This window comes from Polypterus senegalus, chromosome 10 (genome assembly GCF_016835505.1).
Source record: "Polypterus senegalus isolate Bchr_013 chromosome 10, ASM1683550v1, whole genome shotgun sequence".
NCBI classification, from domain to species: Eukaryota; Metazoa; Chordata; class Cladistia; order Polypteriformes; family Polypteridae; genus Polypterus; species Polypterus senegalus.
In genome coordinates, this window is record NC_053163.1 from 103440190 (window position 1) to 103459533 (window position 19344).

The 19344-nt window shown below is 37.2% G+C and overlaps 1 protein-coding gene across 1 annotated transcript in view; it reads left to right on the forward strand.

Annotated features, from left to right (window-relative positions):
• The first annotated feature begins 52 nt into the window (after positions 1–52).
• Positions 53–19344, forward strand: part of il1rapl2 (interleukin 1 receptor accessory protein-like 2) — a 1094678-nt gene continuing 1075386 nt past the window's right edge. The window contains exon 1 of the mRNA XM_039766278.1: positions 53–678. The gene's annotated coding sequence lies outside the window, so the exon portion shown is untranslated. The remainder of the gene's footprint in view (positions 679–19344) is intronic.

A 19344-nucleotide genomic window follows, 5' to 3' on the forward strand; every position in this document is an offset into this window, starting at 1 on the left:
GAGGAAACTCTCTCAGCGGTGGAGATCTGGAGCGGCTTGGGGGAGGGGGGCATTTCCACATTGCAGAGCACTTCGAGGGGAAGGAGGGAGGGAGGTGTGTGCTTGTGTGTGCGAGAGTGTGTTATGTCTCAGCGTGTATGTGTGTGTGAAGGGGGAGACTTATTACCCCATGCAGTTATACAGGTTCGACGTGAGGGGGGTAAAGAGAGAGGCAGAAGAGGCGCCGGGAGGGAGACAAAACTCGGACGCACGCTGCTGCCCGCAGCTTTTCTGATCACACGATTCCAAGTTGGTTGTATGTCCAAAATTATGAACTAAGTGGATCTTCGAGAAAGAGAGGATATATTAGGAGTAAGAAAAGCTGTGAGAAAAAAGTGAAACCTAGTTAAATGCATTTAAAAGGAGCTGCTCGAGATTATTGCTGGAATTCAACTTGAACCAAAGGAAATACTCATAAGGAAATGTACATTAAAATCGCACACTTCTGTGAATTACTGTAGAACTACATGATGTCTTGCAGCTGGCTGTCCACTTGTGGCCAGGTGCTGTATGGAGAAAGATGCCTATAAATTCCATTACATTATTCTGCAATGAAATATAATCATATGTACTGATCTATGGAAATATTTCGATGAAATCAACAAGCTCATCTCGAACAGTAAAACTAGAGGGAATCGGGTAAGTTTAATGCCACATCTTTATATTTTTCTGTTTGCAGTCAAGCTTTTGTATTAAAAAGACGAGGAGAAAGGGTTTTCTTGGTGCCCTTATTTTTATTTGGTTTGACGGCTTATTGCTGCATGCTGAAAATAAAATATTTCCGTACTTATAAACTAAAATCTTTGTTAAAGGAAAATTATATGCTGAACGACTGTTAACTAGAATCAAGTCCTCAAGTCAGCGTGTGCTTTAATACTCGCCACTGAGCAAATTAAAGGCAACGCTTTAATATTTAAGTTTCGGAAATCAAGCGTCTTAAGTCATTGTATTAATTATTTCGTCTAATTCCAGAGCTTTGTCGTTAAGATAACAGAAAGCGCTCTTTGAGTCTCTGCGAGTGTGAATAGAGCGAGCAGTGGATGAACACAAGCACGCAAAGACACTTAAGGGATTTTTAGAGGCTCGCCCGGAGAAAAGTGAATTAGTTTGGAAAGGAGTGACACTTTGCAGTGCTGACAAGATATTGCGATTAGACACAATTTGAATGACAGATGTATACTGAACGGGATTTAGCATACGCTTTTCAAAAATTATGTGCAAAAATGGAAGGTAAAAAAATAAATAAATAAATGGGAAGGGCCAAGGTGCATGGATATATTGATGCGGGGAAGTCTGAGCGCGTCTCTGCACAGTCCTGAATGTTATGGCAGCTAAGGTTTCGTTGGATATTTTAAAGTCTTCTGATGTTACATAAATAATCACCTGTAATTTCAAATCTGTTCTATTTCTTTATTTGGCGACTATACACGTGGGCAAAAAAAGTTTAAACGATTGATTTATTGTAATCCACCATCACAAATAAACATCAAATATGTTACACTCTAGGAAACCCTGGACTCGATCTGAGTAAGATAATTGATATTACTTATCCAATTATATATCTATTGATATACTGTATACTACATATTATATGACATGAAAGGATTTTAAGTTAATTTCTGCCTACATAAAACTAGACTTGAAATGTGGACTTCAAATGCCTGTGAGGTATAAGAACATAGTCTGTAATACTTTTTGCTAAACCACAAGTTCATCTATCTATCTATCTATCTATCTATCTATCTATCTATCTATCTATCTATCTATCTATCTATCGAAAAGATATTTAAGTTCTAAATTAGAATATTCCCCCAATATCAAATATTTTTATTAAGATGAGGGTCAGATGTTAACATATACCCATTGGACAAAACAATTTCTCATTTACACATGTCTTTAATGAATGGAACCATTGGATAAACCTTTGGATAACATTGCAGTGCTTTAATGTTTGATATTTATACTCAAGATCCTCTAGAAAAGTTTTCAGAAGTTTTATCTACTACTGTAGTAATCTGATTATAAGATGTATATCATTGGATTAGTTTATTATAAAACATATACTAAAGTATATGTACACCCCTTTAGGTACAAACACACACGTGTGTGTATATTTATTTATTTATTACTTTGTAATAATAATGTATAATTTATTCTTTGTCATGTTTCTATTTGTTTTAAAATACGTGTTCAAAAACTTTTCAAAGTTGTTACATTTGTGTTACTAAAATACTACTAACATTAGCTCTAAATAGAAACATGAAAAGTTACTATCTGTCTATATGTGTGTGTTAGTTTGTGTGTGAAGAGAAATAAGGACACATTTGAAAGTGATTGCACAATTATGAAGCCAAAGCTGTAAATCTTCCATATTTTTTATGTGATAATATATAGAGTAATATTGAAGATGCTTGCCAGAATAACAAGGATATTATTTACATGCAGATCTTATATGAAAAAGTATTACTTTTAAAATTGTATCATACTGGTTTACATTAATATACATTTTTAAATTTTAGATTTGGTTTGAAGCCACAATGGCTACAACTCATTTGTAGTACAGAGATTAATGCTCACCTGCTTACTTTATCCCAATAAATAGCCTATCCTGTTTTTAGATATTTTTAAAATGTCTTATTAGCCCATGTAGAAAAACCAAAACTTTATTTCTAAGTGAATTTATAGCATTTTTTAAAGAGTGACACTTTAATGTTGAAAGTCTAGTGAAATCCCTACCAGTCCAACAAAGCACCTTTGCTTTATCCTGTCTCCTTGAAGCTATAAACCACGGGCAGTAAGTTACATTTACAATGTGTTAAAGGGAACACCGGTAACACATTTAAAAGAAACAAGCCTCCACTTAGCCCAGAGCTGATTTAGTTTTCAGACAGAATCAGAATGCAAAACAGTTTTTATCACAATTTCAATGTAAGAAAAAATGTAAAAGCTAAAAAGAAGAAGAATAATAAACATGCTTCAACGGATACCATTCCTGGACCCAAACAAAACTGGCATTTTCAATATTTGAAATTTTAGTTTTTTTGGCATTTTAACCTTTATGTGTTTAGCTTTTCAATTCTGAATTGGTTAGATAAGAAATTGACCATTCTCAAGTACAAGTAAACAATACACTTTGCTAATGTAATTCCTGTTTATAATGCTGTCTGTTTTAAGAAATACTGCAAAAAGATGCAGAAAATATGCAAGAATTACAAAAAAGAACATTAAGAAATCATGAACAATAGAGAGTGAATTCACAGCAAAAAGTCTGAAAGCAAGAAACACATCCTGCATTGCCACTGTAATGACATTTTATTTTAATATAGGATGACGTGAAGGCAACAAAATTTAAGCAGACAGAATAAAGCAGATACAGAGGAAATCTAAATCATTAGTTTACTGAGATATAAAAAAATAAAAGGTAAACGTAAATGAATGGCTTACTGCATCTCATAAATTGTGGTGTTAGCACTCAAAGGCTTTGCAGCTTCTAGTCACTGAGAATCACGTCTGTTTGATCATCAAGCCCAACACTTTCCCATGGATACTCTGGTTTTCCGTCACTAGTATTATTATTACATCAATAAACAGAAGACAAACACATGAGAGCCTACATCTTAAAGACATGCAATCTTACTGAAGGGGTAGCTAGCCTGTTTTCCCTTTCCCTTCCCGGTTTCTCACCTCCAGATTCTGTCTTTTTCACACTCTGTTTGTACTTCTTCCTCATCATCCTGGCATCATCCTTGCACAACTCTGGTGATGGTGGCCACTTAAAGTACAGTAGGGTTTTACATTAAGGCTATCTAGAATCCCTTCTGTGGTTGTGGACATCCTCATGAAGTGTGGGAGTTTCAGGCTTGCTCCTGTTATTCTGGTAATTCAACATTTTAGTAAATAGTTAAAGGGTCAGGCTTCTGGATTGCTGTTGAACTTGTTGATCTTGACAGCAAACAACAAGGACCTGCTTTTTCTCTCTGGGGATTTTCTATAACCACTGAGTGGCTAGGGAGACAAATCTAATTTTTTTTTTTCCACAGGGCCAGTTTCTCTATTCGAGCAGCACTGGGTTGAAGGTGGTAGTCTGCTCTGGATGGGGTGCCATTAAGTGCTCAACTGGAAGAATCCTAAAACACAGTGCACATATTGAACCAATGTAGATTTGTCAATTAGGTCTAAATTTGGGTTATGTGAGAAAAACCTGAAATATCTAAAGGAAAGTCTACATAAACACAGGGAATATTTGGTAGCACTTTATTTTAGGTACTGTAAAAATGCATCTATTACCCATTTACTCTTATGCAATAAGACGTTAACAAAGGGTTAAACATCAGTAATTAGATTATTCATCTCTGTGCAGTGTGGCATTGGTAAAAAGACTTATGAATATGAAGGATTCACAGGTCACATAATAAAGCATGCAATATCAAGAGACATATGTCTCGCTTAAGCCACTTCAGACTATTACAAAGTAAAGTTATTATAGTAGGTCATATTGCGCTGATGAATAACAACTTTGCTTTATAACTGTATTATGACCAAAAGAAGCCTTTGTTAAGGTCTTGCTACATAACAGTAAATGTACAGGATGTGCATTTTTGAAGTACCTGAACTAAATTGTTGGCAAAAATTTTAACTCCATTCCTCTGTAGGGAGGTGGCAGCATCTCTCACCAGCCTTGATGGTGTAGTCTTACCTTTCCAGAGACTGAACAATGCTTCATTCATTGAACTGTGCTTCTTGTATTTTCAACTGGGGGAGACTGACTACCATTTATCCTTTGAGACCACGTTCTGGGGTCTTGTTTCATGTTTTCATCTTTTGACAAGGGACAATACTTGTATTCACCAGAATCTCTGCCTCCCCCTATTAAAAACTGATATATGTTTGATCACATTATGTAAGTGCTATGGGTGACTGTTATTTTAAATTGATTTTCTAAAATATATTTGTATTAAAGAACAATTGGAATTCATAATGTTATGGGTGTGCATTACATTTACATAATTTTGTATAGAAATCTTTGAAAGTCTATCAAAGAGCATGTCACAAATGTTGTGGTGTCACAATTCCTCCTAACCCATTAACAGCTGTATTCAGTGTAGACCCAGATGGGCTTAAAGTGGAGAAGGACAAACATATCATAAATGCCTTTACCTCAGACTTTATCTTGCTCAACTGGAAGAATCCCAACCCACCACTTTAAGTCCGTGGGTAACTGATGTTCTATACTATTTGGAATTGGAAAAAATCAAATTCTTACTCAGATGATCTGTACAAAACTTTTTAAAAATATGGCAGGATCTAGATCAATAGTATTTTAGAATAATCTTCCATATCGGGGGGAAAAAAGGATACTCTTCCTTTCTTGCTGCTTCCAAGATTTGCTTTGTTGGCTGGCTGTCCTCTCTTTCTTTCTTGTGGTTGGGGTTGATTTTTGGTTTTGTTACATTTGATTTGATTGTATGGATTGTTATTTGTTTCTAAATTAAAATTCAATAAAAATTGCATTGTAAAAAAATTCAAAATGTAAAATACAACCATTTACCAAGTTGGAAACAATTATAGGGCAGAATCAAATTTGTTTTGGTTTAAATGAAAAATACAAAAAGATAACCAAATGTCATAATCTACTGCCAGGTAATTAACTTTCAAAAAAGTTGAACTAAAATAGATTTTATTATTCTCAGGAGTAATAGTCATATGTTTTATTTATTAGTTGTCTCTCCTGGTCAGGATTTCAATTAAATTTGATAAATAACTTAGCAAGCAGAATTAATGAAAGGCAACTTTATAGTTGTACTAAACCCAATAACAACATCAATTAAAGTTTATTTCCTAAAGTGATTTTTCATCTCAAGAAAAGTGTTTAAAATCTTGTTGACCTAGGGAAAATGGACAAAATTAATTTAATTGATAGATTTATGAAGTTGATTTTATCATCCATTATCCATACTTGTGGGTCGGAACTGAGCAATAGCCTATCCCATCAACACTAGTGCAAGTTAGGAACCAACACTAAATGAGTTGCCAGTCCATCACAGGATACTCTCACACATCTAAACCCACACACAGAGCCAATTTAGAGTGACAAAGTGACATAACATGAACATCTTTGAGATGTTAGAGAAAGCTGGTGTCACATGGAAATAGGATAATGTGCAAGGTGCACTTTGACAGTCACTGGGCAGGAAATCAATCCATGGTTGCTGAAGCTGTGAGACAAGACGGTTAACCAGTATCCCAATTTGTTATTCGGTTTCACAGAATGTTAAGCTTAAAATGAGCAAAAAACAAGTAACATAGCAATTATCAACTTGTTTAACCAAAACTACAGCAGCATATGAAGAATGGCTGTGGAGAAAGTGGTGCTGTAGAAATGACAGATACACAATCACAGAAAGAACATTTCATTGCAGAGCCATAATTGGCATTCAATTCACTGATTAATTTTAGCCCCAGCACCACTTAAGGGGGTACTTTATGAAATAAAAACATTCATAATCATATAATGTTTCAGTCTGTTCAGGGTTATGGTTGGTCAGAGACTATCCTGGCAGCCTTGGGTGCAAGGGCAGGAACTAACTCTGTATCATTCACTAGTCCATCACAGGGGCCACACACACAATAAGGACAATTTTCTTGAAAGAATGGAGTACCCAAGAGGAAATCCCTGACAGACGCTTCACGTAGACAGAGACCAGATGCAGGATTCAAACCAAGGATCCTTGATCTGTGAGGCAGAAATGCTAAACCACTGTGTACCCAAACTGCAAAATAGGTTAGATAAAAAAGTTAGTTTTAAACATTTACCACCATCTAAGTTAGAGATTTAAATTATTTTAATTTCTAGCAGTCTGTTGTTTGACTTGGAGTAATATGTTTATGCAGCATAACATAACATTTTCATATCTGCCTAATCCAATGATCAGGATCATAGGAGTGAGAACTTTTCCTGGCATTTTCAAGGGCAAGACAGGGACCAGTCCAGCAGAAGGTCCATATCAGGGCCTAGTAATAATGGCCCCACTTAGACTTTCTGATTAGCCTAACCTGGTTTTCTCTGGGGATGTGGGATCAGTGAGGTGGCAGCTTAAGCCACTGCTCCACCATGCTGCATTTTATACATATAGCAGTTTAAAAATATTGTACTTATCTTACTTGTTAGTTCTTCCACTGCACCTTATATTATCAATATAGGCTTCAGTCTGCTGCAGCCCTGAATTGGATTAAGTAGCTTTGATAATGGATGGGTTGATGGATGTACTCATCATCAAACACACGCTCAATAAACAACAAGATAAGAAATAAGATGATTATCCAAAGATTTCACTTCATATTTTTCTATTAGAGGAAAAAACTCAGAATTGAATGTTGTAATAGCTTAAACATTGGGCTCAATAGATTTATTCATATGAATATTGTAAGCAGGCATTTATAATTAACTTTTACAAGTGAAAATCCAGTTTTGAAGCATACTCCTAGGATAGCAGTACAAAATAACTGAAATCCACAGGGACAAGTTACTTAGCATTTAAATGATCTGAGAAGCATAAAAGGCCAGGCAGAAAAATAAATATTTGGAAGGCAGAGCAGTCCTTCATGTTACTGTCTTCTAAATGTGTGCTTCTGTGTGCAGCATCTGGCAATGGGAGTTTGAATGGTCACAGACACTCAGCATCTACAGACGCTGCCAAATGTGATTAGAAAGAGTAATATAAATGTAAGTGTAAAATTTTCTGCATGCAGGATGGAATTGTTAGCAGAGGCATGTCAGCTTGGTAGATGCTGATGTGTATATTAATGGAAGAAATGTTTTAACAGTTAAGAATATAAATTCATTTTTTATTGCTAAATGAATCATGCTTCCTTCATATCAAATCTCACACTATATGTATTTAATAAATGGAAAAATGAACTAGCTTGTACCAAAGAGAGAGAGAAGGGCCTCTTTATGTAGTTAATGTCTTACCTTAGTAAATAAAAAGAAGGCAGCTGGTAGGGGGCTGAAACTTTTTGTATGACTGAGTCATATTAAATCTCATTGCCTCTTTAAAAAAACAACTACAGCCATTCCTAAAAACCAGAGAAGGTTAAGAAGACTACCATTTTTTTGCCTAAGCAGTCCATCCGTCCATCAATGGTCAAATCTGCTTAATCTAGTTCATGATTGTGTAGGCCTGAGTCCATCCCAACCATATCAAAAGGTAGACACAAATAAACCTGGATGAGACACCAGTCAGTCAAAGAGCACATACCTACACTCCCAGCCCAGTTCACAATAGACTTCTAGAATTTGTCTTATAGTTTCAGACTGCAAGAAAAAGCAGTCAGGATAAACTAATCTTGACAGTTAAAAATGTTCAGTGCTGAATAAATCATTATTCCTTATATACATTATTCTTTTTCTTATATCAAAGTCAAATTTCAGGGACTGGTTAGTTAAATATAGTGTACCCCATGTTCAATTCAACACATCCACCCATTTACTGAGCTCATATTTTTAAGGTTATGGCTACGAGACCATTAGTCAGCATATTGGGCACAAAGCAGAAATCATCCCTAGATAGTTGTCAAGGAATTTGACAAACACATATTTGACATACATGGTAACAGCTGGAGTATTATAGAAATCTTTCTTCACTGATAAAGGGAGAATTTGTACTCTCCAAACCCATAGTAAAAAAATAAAACCACACTGACACAAAGAGAGTGAACAAATACAACACAAACAGTGACAGCTGGGATTCAGACGTAAGCTACTTTGTCGTTATGGAAGATGCTGCAGGTATTTAAGTACCTGGGAGTACACATTGGCTCAAATTTGAAACTGGTGGAAAACATTAACAAGAACAATAAGTCAACTATAAGCAGAACATTTCTGCATGTGTTCTGTCAGCCTGTCGTTGCATGTGGCCTCATTTATGCTGTGGTGTGCAGGAGAAGCAGCCAGAGAACAGGAGTTAATGAGTAAGCCTGGTCCTAGTCTGGCATTAGCTTGGGCTCCCTGGTGGCAGTAGTATAGAGAAAGATGTCAGCCAAGCTGCTGGCTATCATAAACAATGCCTACTGCATGACACTCTGGTCAACATGTAGGGCACCTTTACCTAACTCTACCAAAGTCCTGTGGGGAACTCTGTCTTGTGGTCTTTCTTATTAGGTGTTCTAATATATCCTCTTGGTATTTTTAGTTTTTTCCTCCTATTTTAACTTATTTTTAATAAATTATGAGCATGGTATTTATCTATTCATGAGTGTTTTCTGTGTAGGGATAGTATACATCTGTCTGTCTTTCTGTCTGTCTGTCTAACCAACCTATGAACAAAGTTTTCTGTTTTAGTTCACTCTTATTTGGTGCTTCACAGACAGTCTCAGGGTGCCCGCACAGGTTTGCTCTTTTTTGCTGCTCTTCAAGATACAGATTTATAAATAAATAAGTTACTGATGTTCTTTTCAGACAGATTTATAAATAAATAACAGTTTCTTAAAAGAACATATTACATTTACATACATTAGCTTACATAACTGAAAGATCCATAAGCATTGGCTGAAATGTGAAATGATGTTCATAGTAAAAGAAGAAATGGTTTCTTATTTTAAGTTGTGTCTGCAGGTAATGTGAAAAATACCTACTGTAATAGCCATGTCTGTTAGTTAATCTGTCCGTCTGTCTTCATGAAACTACTAACTTTCCTGTAGACTAATTTTGTTGAAATTTGGCATATTTATTTTTTACGGAAATTTCCTCAATGTTCATTTTCACAGAGATATTTCAAGTGTAGTGTGCTGTACGTATTTGTGAAATTTCTAAAATCTCCCCTTGCAAAGCATTGGTGTATTGGGAAACTGATCTCTCTAAAAACCAAGAAACATTTTGAATGACTTCAACTGCATATTAATGCACTGCTGTAGTTTTACAACAAGAGTGGTAACTTGTGTGTGTATATATATATATATATATATATATATATATATATATATATATATATATATATATATATATATATATATATATATATATATATATACATTGTGGAAAGCAGCTCGGACACAGACAGGCGGACACCGATGATTTACACCCAAGCACACGTTTATTCATTTTTACAACTATTTACACATGCCACACACAACCCAATGCCCCTGCACCAAATCACCCTCAAGTCCAGGCTTCTTTGTCCAATGCCTTTCCTTTGCCGCCTCCACTCCACTCCTCTAAGCTACGTCCACTTCCACCCGACTCCAGCTATCAAATGGATGGAGGCAGCCCCTTTTATATTCACCTGGACGTGCTCCAGGTGCCTCCCAATGAACTTCTGCCGGCACTCCCTGGTGTGGCGGAAGTGCTGGCTGTTCACCCAGAAGCACTCCGGGTGTCCCTGGTCTTTGTCACCCCAGCACTTCCGGGTGTGGCAGAAGTGCCGAGGGCCTTGGCTCTTCAGGCATCTGGGCACCCCTAAGGGCTCATTTATACTTCACGCTCAGAACGTGTACACGCCCGCATCATGGCTGCCACGCATTCCCAGCGTTCATTTCACGCGTCCACTGAGCAGGTCCTCAGAAATTAACGCAACGCGTGCACGAGTTGCAGTACCAGCAAAAAGTCGGGGGGCGCAGTGTGCTAAAAGTCGGAACGTGACGTCAGAGTCTCTGTTTACTATTTTCATGTGACAGCAAGCCTCTATGGAGTTCCTTCGGGGATCGATGTGCGCACTTTGCTGTTTGATGAATGGTTCAAAGTGGTGAAGCAAAATGCCGACATACAGATGCATTCATGGTGTTTTTATATTCAAGCATCGCATATTCCCGATCGTAATGACACGATACATTTTAAAAGTCTCACATACCATCTTTTGTGCCGTTTATTTTTTATTTTTTATTTTACCTGCTGTCAGGTCCAAGAAGCTCGTAGCGATTAAAAACTGGGATGACGTTTACGATGGTCTGCTTTAATAATAAAGTAAACTACGAGGTTAAAGTGGACATTTCGAGATTAAAGCCGAAATTTACACTTTAATCACATACACATTTTCACCGTGTCTTTTATTTTTTTCTCAGTGGCTCAAATACAGCGCTATACATTATGTTGCCAATGTGAAGTTGCAAAAAAAAAAAAAAACAGCACAAGACAGCACAAAAGATGGTATGTGAGACTTTTAAAATGTATCGTGTCATTTATATATGTCTTTTTTATTTTTTAATAATAATCACGTAGTATATGCGTACCAAATTTCAAGTCAATAGGTGAAACGGTTTGTGAGCTACAGGTGATATAATATCCTGGACAGACAAATGAACAGCCATGGTAGCGTAGTATATAAGAAGATATATATATCTCGGGAATCGAACCTTGCACATTAGCGGCGAAGCCTCTTACATTGCGCCATGGCATGTGGTTTGTTTATTTGACAGTATGTAGATCGGGGTAATTACATTCATGGCATTTGTAAAACTAACACTACAATAGTTCGCGCTATAGTGCTAGGAACCGCTCGCTAAAAGCACTTTTTTTTAATGAGTTTTAAGCACAGGGAAAAAAATGAACATTTGAAAAATCCGTAATTCAAAAAACCACCAAGAAAAGTAACATTGCCACAATGCACGCTATGAAGTGATCTCTGTAAACAGAACTGAAAGCAAAAACAAGCCTTTTCTACCATATGCGTCCAGCCTTCCCTCTCTCGCTTGCTCACTCGCTTGCTCGCTCTCTCTCTTTTTTGTGTGTTTTTGTGTCTCTTTCGTGAGCCTGGAGCGTCTGTGTGTGTGCCTCTGTCTCGCGCGCCTGTGTGTGTGTGCCTCTGCCTCTCACGCCTCTGTGTGTGTGTGTGTGTGTGTGTGTCTCACTCTTGCGTGCCTCTGTGTGTGTGTCTCTTGCGCGCGTGTCTGGGTGTGTGTGTCGCGCTCGCTCGCTCTCTCTCTCTCGCTCGCTGCACAGGAAATGCACAGGGAGAGACTGAACATGTACAAGCCTAAAGGGAAACTGGCTTGTTCGTATACCGAGTGTGTGGTCGTGAACCGAGGCAAAAGTTTGGCGAACTTTTTGGTCGTAAACCGAGTTGTACGTGTACCGAGACGTTCGTGAACCGAGGTTCCACTGTATATATGTGTATGTGTATGTATATATGTGTATATATGTGTATATATGTATATACAGCCTGTATAACTTCCACTCTTGCTGTCAAAACAGTGAAATGTCTGCAGCTGTGCTCAGTGAAACAAGTTCACCTTGCTGAAGGACATGGGACAAGGTGGAGTCAACCTTTGCCCAATGTGGGTGGGCGGTTTCATGGCCTTGGAACCCCAGCAGATTGTGTTGTTTTTTTTTATAAACTTTTCTTTCTTCATCTTTTAAAGTACTTTGAGCTACACCATTTGAATGAAAACATGCTATATAAATAAATGTTGTTGTTGAGTCAGATGCAGGTGGGGTTAGATGACTGAGTATTACCATATAAGAAAGGTATAATGTTAAAAGTATATTTAGTTGTTCAATTTTCTAATAATATTTTTTATTTTTTCAATACAGTAGTAATAATATTATTTATTTATTTATTAATCACCATACAAGGTAAGTACCTTCCTTACTGTACCAGAATACAGGTGTAAGTCTTGTTATAAGGTAACAGCCTGGCTTCTGCCCCTGCCCTATACTGACCATTTTTCTGGGGCTGCAGAGCATTTTGTGCAAACCTTAGTCATGGTAGATCACTTCTCCTACTCCTTGAAATCGAAGCGTGTAAGTGACATTATATTCATGTTCATAAAAGTTTAAAATAAAAGCAACTTAAATTAAATAGAAATGTGTGAAAGATTACTCAGTGATGCTTTATGTTCCAGTGATTAAACTAGTACTCAGTATTTCCTTTACACTAAAAACAACCTCAAAGATGCATTGCCTAGAACAGCATTTCTCAAATTGTAGGCCCCTGGTGAGTATGGTGGCATTGCAGGTGGGTCATGGCTGACCCCGGGTAAACCTCCCCCACTACTCGGATGATTGCGCTGATAGTAGTAGGATTGTTGGCGGACTACAGTTAATCCAAGATGGCTCTGACAATCATACTGAATTCACCAATAAGGACAAGTAATGCCAAATGCTCTGATTCATTTAATGCTGTGGTGAGTACACAGAGCATTAGATGAATCAAGCTTTTGTGATTCACTGAGGGGGACCACCCCATTCCATCAGCACAGACAATCGTGCTTATTTCACAGAGGTTTTCAAATATTCTGGCATGTGAAAAATTCGATCGTAACACCCCAAAGTTTGAGAAACACTGATCTAAATATCATAATAGTTCAGTATTTCCCTGACACTGTAATTCATTGGCAATGTGACACAATAATTTGCTATATATCATGCTCAAATGCAGCCCTCTATTTTATCTTGAGAATTCAGCAAAGACTTTAAATCTCCAGTGGTACTTCTTTGAAAAAAATTGTGCTTAAAAAGTTTTAACTACAATTAGCCACAGAGCCTCTACATGCAACAAGTAACAATAGTCCATGAATCTTTTCATTGCTTGAGCTGGAATCTAATGTCTTTGAAAGTAATTTCAGACATATGCCATTGTGAAATAATATTAAAAATATATTTTATGTGCATATGGTTAGCATATTTTATGCTAACCAACTCTCCAAATGCATCTGAATGTTGTGCCATGCATGCATTGTTTTACTTGTTGGATATGGTATAGAGGTGTGTGGATTAATCCTAATTTTGATGTGCTCCAAGCATGAAGCAGACATGTCTAGTCATCATAATGTAAAGTTGAAGATGCAGATTAAGAGGCAAACACAAAGCCCATCGGTCTACAAGAGCTGTCGCTAAGACTTTGGAGTGGAACAGCCAACTCAATACATGGCCCATGAGACCATAATTGCATACAGTACTTTGATATTGAAGAATCAATCTTTTTGGTACTTTTAAATATCAGGCACTTATGATTAAATAATACGATTAATTTGAACTTTAGTTCATTTTTTTTTTGACACAGGCTGATATTTTTAATTTTAAATAAAATCTTTAAAGTACCATTCATTCAAGGTGAAATGATCCTTAGCAAACCACTGGACACAGCTTTGAAATAATTGTATTTGAGGCTTGTTTCATGTGTTTGATCTCTTGTTTTTGTATGTGCTCCTTGATTTGGAGTGTATGGCTTTTGTTCAGCTTGTGGAATGTATTTCATTTTTCAGGCCCGGGTGCACATGCAGCAGTTCTTGCAGTGCAAACGATAAGTTGGTCTGTAAAATGTACTTCACTTTCTAGGTGTTGTGAAAGGATCAGACTTGACACACTTAAAAAGGTTTGGGGCAGCCACCCGTATATTATCTCTGGCTGCAATGGATTTGGTTATGTGGACAGAAGTCTCTGTTGGAGTCTAGACATGAATTGTTTGAGGTTTGGGAAGATGGTGGTTTTAACTGATAAGACCAGAAGTGATCTTCTTCTGACATCATCGTAGGCGCCGGAGCCGGAAGTGAGGTCAGCATGGTGCCGGAACCGGAAGTGACGTCAACCTAGGTGCCAGAAACTGAAGTGACATCTTCAGCGATGAGTCAGACAGGTTTTCCCACAGCTGGTCAGCAGAGATAACAGGAGAAGGTTTAGTGCACCCGGCCACCCCCTGGCCTGGCATGGAATTACCTTCACTTGGTCCATACAATGTACTCCTACTCACATGTGTGTGACAGCATGCATGGCTGCTAGTTTCCTTACAGCGATGGTGTGCTGTAGCACCTTCCAATTGTTGGGGTGTCCCACATAATTCATTGGTTGTATTACACATATCATAACATAAGCTCTCAATTGACACCAAGGTCAAGCTGCAAGGTCCAGGAGTGTGCAAGGTTTTGCAAGGCAGACAAACAGTCCTTAGAATTTTTATATATAGATAGGTGTCTGCACTTATATAAATGCATTTGTGCACATATACAGGTGTACTGTGTTATTAAGTATACCCATGAATAAGTTTGTTGGTCTCCTATTTACCTCTGAATAAACTTAATTAGATGGTACATAAACCTGGAAAAGCGATAAAACTAAGGTATAGGAATGCTAGCCTATCACGGCTTAGATGAGTCCCATAGTTGAAGATGTCAACTCTGAATAGTTCAAATCATCTCATGTCAAAGATTCCCAGTTAAACTAAGACCATCTGATTGGTAGGCCTCTCAGTAGATGTTACCTTTCAGTTTGTAAAGTTGTGTACAGGGCATAACATCACCATGAGCTGTAAGTATGAAGAGATATACACTAAAATAATCTGACAAGTTCATTATGGTTGCAAAGATTTGGCATTTTATTTATTTTTTTTTTAATCAAAAATTAGTATGATCACGATGAGTAAATAGTGTATATACAGTTAGGTCTATAAATATATGGAGAGTGACACAATTTTCATTATTTTGGCTCTATATTTCACCACAATGGATTTGAAAAAAAAACAATCAAGATGTGATTGAAGTATAGTCTTTAGGCTTTAATTCAAGAGGCTTAACAAAAATATTGTATGTTTAGAAAACACAGACACATTTATACATGGTCCCCCTATTTTCAGTGGCTCAAAACATCTTGGACAAACAAACTTAATCATAAATATAATAATCATTTTCAATACTTGGTTGAAAATCCTTTACAATCAATGACTGTCTGAAGTCTGGAACCCAGGGCCATATGAAAGTACTGGGCTTCCACCCTAGTGTTGCTTTGTCAGGCCTTTACTGCAGCTGTCTTCAGGTGTTGATTGTTTCTTGGACTTTCTGCCTTCAGTTTTGTCTTCAGCAAGTGAAATCATGTCCAATTGGGTTGAATTCAGTTGTTTGACTTGGCCATTGAAGAATATTCCACTTTTTTGCTTTAAACAGCCTTTGGTTTGCTTTCACAGTATGTGTTGACACACTATGAAGCATTGTTCTATCCATTTTGCAGCATTTGTCTGAATCCGAGCAGACAATATAGCTCTGTGCACTTTAGAAATCATCCTGCAACTTCTGCCAGCTGTCATATCACCAATAAACACTACTGACTGACCTCTATTAGCAGCCATGCATGATCATGCCATAAAACTGCGTCCACCATGTTTCACAGATGATGTGGTATTCATTGGATAGTTTCTTCTCTTCTCCACACTCTTCTCTTTCCATCATTCTGGTACATATTTATCTTAGTTTCCTTTGTCCAAAAAATGTTAAAGAACTGGAAAGGCTTTTAAAAAAATGTTTTCTGGATAAGTCTAACCTGTCCTTCCTTGCTTAAGGTTATATTGCTTGATGTATTGTTTGTGTTGTTTGAGGTTTTCCAGTGGTTTGCACCTTGTGATAAACCAGATGTCTTTACTTTCATGAAATCTTCTCTTGATTGTAGACTTTGCCAATGATTGGTCTACCTACTGGAGAGTGTTTATAGTTGGGCTAAATGTTGCAAAGGGGTTCTTCTTCCCCAAAGACGGAATTATACAATCATCCTGCACAGTTGTCTTCTGTGTTTTTCCAGACCTTCTGGTGTTGCGGAGTTCACCAGTGTGTTCCGTCTTTTTAAGAATTTATCAAACATTTGATGTGACCACACCTCATTTTTCTGCTACCACATTAACGGGTTTGTTTTGTTTTCTCGTTCTAATGATGGACTATTTTTATTTGCATGGATAGCTCTTTGGACCTCATATTAAAAGTTCACAGCGACAGCTTCCAAATGCAAATTTTACACTTGGAACCAATTCCAGACCTTTTACCTGCTTAATAAATAATAAGGAACCTGCTCATACCTGGCTATGGAACAGCTTGTCATTCAAATATCCATATACTTTAGAACCCCTGGAAATTGGGGAGAGGTTGGGGGGGCTATATAGAAAAATTCCTGTTATTCCTAAACCGCTTATATGATGATATTGGTAAACTCCTTAAATTAAAGCTGAAAGTCTACACTTCAATCACATAATGATTGCTTTATTTCAAATCCATTGTGGTGGCATACAGACCAAAATTATGAAAATTATGTCACTGTCCAAATATGTATGGACCTGACGGAATAAACAACTATTATAGATTTAAATCCATGTGTAGGCTTTAGAGGCCAGAGTCCAACCTGGTGGCTTTGTATAGAAGTCAGCCCTGAATGGGGTATCAGTGCATCGCTGAACACACTCATTCATTCAAAATCAGAGAGGTCATCAAAGAGCATACTCACACTAACTCATTTGTGGCCAAGATACAAATGCCATTTAGTTTTTGAGGTCACATTTTAAGAAACAATGTCACAATTAAAGTGAAGATATGCATACTGTACTTCACACAAATAGTGCCTGGGCAGGAATCTGATGCCTACACTGAAGAGCTATGAGCAGCCGCAGCACCACTGTGCCACTCACAATTAACAATAGCCATATAACACTGCTCAACAGTGTAAAGTTCTGCTTCTAGTATTTATGGATCTGATCACCCTATCCTGTGCCAAAACAAGTTTATGCATATTGTTGTATTTTTCTCATATTTAAACTAGAAAACATGGTTACAACCTTGGCTACCATATATTTTTTTCTAGAGCAGGGATACAACTGTTTTGTGTTTTATTGTGAAGGATTGAAGTAACCTTCAGAAATCAGCCAGCACATCTACTCTTTTTAGAACAAAGCACATGTTGCAATGAATGCTGGAAAATAAATTGCCATTTTGCCTCCAAGCAATTAAAAAAAAAAAAACATGCACAGACAACAAAGAATCATGGCACTGGGCAGATTTTCACACAATTTACAAAGGCATGATTTTCTCAAGGCTTTATAATAATGATTTCTCATTGAACTTTGTTTACTGAATAGAAATGCAGACCTGATTGCCAATAACAGTATGGCCTCTGGGCGTCTTTGTTGTTTTTTGCATCTCTGTGTACTTCTACTATGAATATTAGCATCTGAAACTGAAGACTGAATTATTCAAATGAATTGATATCAGAGATGCAATTTCTGGCCTTGGGCTTCATATTTAAAAAAGAAGCAGCTCACCATAAAAGGCTGACATGATGAGTTCAGCCATAACTTCGAAGTCTTCCGATTAAATAGAATTAGCCTTTTAAATCCAGTTGGGAAAATTACTAACAATTCTAGTAATAAGGCCACACAGTTTCTAGGGCATCTCTTTCATCACATAAAAAATTTGGTACAATTTGCCTGGTTCAGGCATATCTAATACTGGCATCTCTGATACTAAGACCAATCATATGTACCATTCATCCTTTCATTGCCAATAAGATTGTGTTTGCTTTGTTGGGGTAACTCGCTTAATTATACTGCCATTGTAACAGGTTGATTTAAGGTTCCCTGATAATTATTGACCCAAGATTTTGCAAGTTTGCAGGATGGCTTTTGCTAATAGCAATTTTCCTCATTGTTTAAAAAGCTAGAATTAGATCTGGCACTTAATCAAACCTCGCCTATCCAGGGTATGATAATTATAAAATTGAAAGCATGTATTTCCACTCTATGTATTTATGTCTGCAAAAGAGTATGAAGTAAATTATAAAGAAACAGAGCTTACCAAAAATAAAAAGAGACAAATAAGTCCAGCCACTCTTAGTGCATTTCATTCAAACAGAAACCAAATTATCCAGTACTGTAGCTGGAGTGTTTCATTGATATCATGTTACAGAATACCTCAAAAAAACTCATTTTCGCCACCGTCGTCTTGTTCTCTTATCACTAAGAATTTGTTTTTTATAGGCAGTGGCTTTCAATGGCAAACATCATCTAAGGGCACTATACAAGTACAGAGACGCATTGTTCATTTTACAGTTGCTTCACTAGTAGATGAAGTTACTTACTTTAGCTAGTGGTGAAAAGTGAACCAGCAGCCTTCTTATTTGGTGTCTATTTCGGTAACAAGCTCTCCAGTAATAAAAATGGCAAATAGACTATTTGTTGTGTGTCAGAATCTCTCAGTTATATCATTGTTTTGCCCAGCTCTCTCTAACAAGCTGCAGAGGCAATGACATCTGTGCCAATAGAGAAGTTCATCTGGATTTCATGTTGGTCCATGTTGTCTCCTCCTCCAGTTGCCATTAGCCTCAGTAGCGAAGCAGTAAGTACTTAATGCTGAAGATGGCCTCCCGCCTGTCTGTAAGAGTCCAATTTGCCGAAGCCCAACACCAACCCAAATGGAGTCCGTGCAGATTTTGCAAACAGAATCTCACCTCTTCAAGTCCTTGTTGAAGTCTTTATGTGATTGCCTGATCTACAAAAGACAGCACCTCTCAGCAGGAGATGAAAACATTGACAAAGATCCCAGTTTCTCTTATTTTTTTTCCAGAGGGCC